This window comes from Pezoporus flaviventris, unplaced genomic scaffold (genome assembly GCF_033815535.1).
Source record: "Pezoporus flaviventris isolate CSIRO_AGI_PZ_B2104156 unplaced genomic scaffold, CSIRO_AGI_Pfla_v1 ptg000002l, whole genome shotgun sequence".
Lineage (NCBI taxonomy): Eukaryota > Metazoa > Chordata > Aves > Psittaciformes > Psittacidae > Pezoporus > Pezoporus flaviventris.
The window spans coordinates 48,291,757-48,294,091 of NW_026892550.1; the positions used below are offsets into that span (position 1 = coordinate 48,291,757).

Sequence of the window (2,335 nt, forward strand, 5' to 3'; positions counted from 1 at the left end):
GTTCATGGTTTGGATCAGTCAAAAATGAAAGCTTTCTGTTATAGTTTCACTGTAGGTGTGTTTTATATCCCAGTGTGCCATAAGTAAAAATTAAAAACCTTACTCAACTTTAACTTCACAGCATTATAAAGACATTATACAAATATGGAATTACTCAAAACGTCAAAGCGCCCTGTGAACTAAATTAGCGATTTGAAGTTCTCCTGTTTAATGTTAAGTACCTTTTGAATTTTGACGATGCCAGCTGAACTCACTCAGTGATAGCTTTTTGAGCCCTGTCCTTAGTTTCTGCATGTTAGGAAGTTTTCACCACATTTTTATCAATTGTTCCATTTCTTTTGTTCAGCAATATAATAAAGTAATTGAAATAATTCACTAGCATGTAACCAATTTACATCACAAGATACTAATGATAACACTTCTGACTTATTAAGTAACCTGTCCTTTCCATAGTCACAGGGCTGCACAGACTAGATTTAGAGTCTGTTCCAAGTGAGTTCAGTTATTTCACACTGAGTCCTTAAGTTACAGGACCTAATATGAACAAATTTACACACAATTTCTCAACATAACTCCATTGAAATGATTGTGTGATTCAGTGTAGCTACATAAAAATGACAATAGAGCTGCTTCTCAATTACCAAATGGTTACAGGGTAGTCAGTGTTTCAGTGCAAAATGTAACTGATTCTTAATTATACTATCTTGGAAGAAAGGCCACTGCTTATAATTTAATTGCAGTTATAAGAAATGTCTCCGCAAAGGGAAAGAAGTAGTCACATATGTACATGCTTATTTTCTGTTTGCTGAAAGTACCACTTTCTGATTTATCTGTTCTTTCAGGTGAAGTTTGTAGACCAGTACTCTGAGTATCAACAGCAGTATCAACACCAGGAAAGGAGTTTCAGGGCTATTGACTTGATATTTTATTTGTTTGTTTGTTTGTTTTCCATTATATGCACTTATTTACTATCCCAGAAGCAATTAGAAGATGAAGCAGTTTTTCAGGAGATATAACAGTGTGCAATAAAACCAAATAGGCAGCTTTTCTAGCCACAGCTGAACCTTACCAATTACAAATTCACTCAGTGAGCAGAAGCAGGCTACCCTACTTCTGTTAATCAATTCTGGTTTTCCCTTGCTCCCAAGGCTCTTCCTCTTCTCTTTGCAGGAACTTTCTTGTCCCCAGCTCCTACAGACCCCTGGTCCCTCTGCCCTGCAGTCAGGGTAGACAGAACAGAGTGCCTGGGGGCACAATCTGGCCACTGTATGAGTCAGGGATCTTGTGGTGTTTGGATTTTGATAGAAGTGGAGCGTCAAGCATAGCAGAGCTGGTCTGGCTGATACTACATGGGAAGCTTCCTGCAGAAGAGCAGTTTTCCCATGATCTTTACCACCACTGCCAGAATGTTTCATTCCATTAACATGGTTAAGTGGGAGCCTTTGACTCTAGGAGTGCAATTATTCGTCATAGTGGAAGCTGGGTCAGGTTTGAGGATACCTTTTATAATGCTTAGAATAGTATAAAGATTATTTTCTCTGTTGTTGGTCTGCACTTACAGTAAAAATGTGGCCACACTGCACATCTATTGCTGTCAGAGCCCCGGTAGCACGCTGTGATCGTATAGTGGTTAGTACTCTGCGTTGTGGCCGCAGCAACCTCGGTTCGAATCCGAGTCACGGCATCATCCTGGTGATACCACAGCACACGGGCTCTGCTTTTGCCCCTCTATTCTGCTTTCTCATGAGACCCCACTTGGAGAACTGTTACATATTGTACAGTTATGTACAAGTTCTGGTATCCTCAACAGTTCTCGTATCCTCAACATAAGAAGGATTTAGAGCTGTTGGAGCAAATCCAGAGGAGGGCAATGAGGATGACAAAGGGATGGAGCACCTCCCATATGAAGACAGGCTGAGAAAGTTGGGGCTGTTCAGCCTGGAGAAGAGAAGGCTGCGTGGAGACCTCATAGCAGCCTTCCGGTATCAGAAGAGGGCCTACAGGAATGCTGGAGAGAGACTTTTCATCAGGGACTTTAGTGATAGGACATAGGGTAGCAGGTTAAAATTTAAACAGGGGAAGATCAGGTTAGGTATAAGGAAGACATTCTTTACTGTGCGGATGTTGAGACACTGGAACAGGTTGCCCAAAGAAGCGGTGAGTGCTCTGTCCTTGGCAGTGTTCAGGGCCAGGTTAGACAGGGCTTTGAGCAACCTGGTCTAGTGTGAGGTGTCCCTGCCCATGGCAGGGGGGTTGGAACTAGATGATTTTAAGGTCCTTTGCAGCCCTAGCCATTAGCTTATCAATAGGATTATTCAGCTACATGCACTGTTCA

The 2,335-nt window shown here is 41.8% G+C and overlaps 1 non-coding gene across 1 annotated transcript; it reads left to right on the plus strand.

Moving 5' to 3' along the window:
* Positions 1-1,612: 1,612 nt before the first annotated feature.
* TRNAH-GUG (transfer RNA histidin (anticodon GUG)) lies at positions 1,613-1,684 on the plus strand. The gene has a single exon. It is a non-coding gene; the product is annotated as a tRNA-His (tRNA).
* The last annotated feature ends 651 nt before the right edge of the window (positions 1,685-2,335 follow it).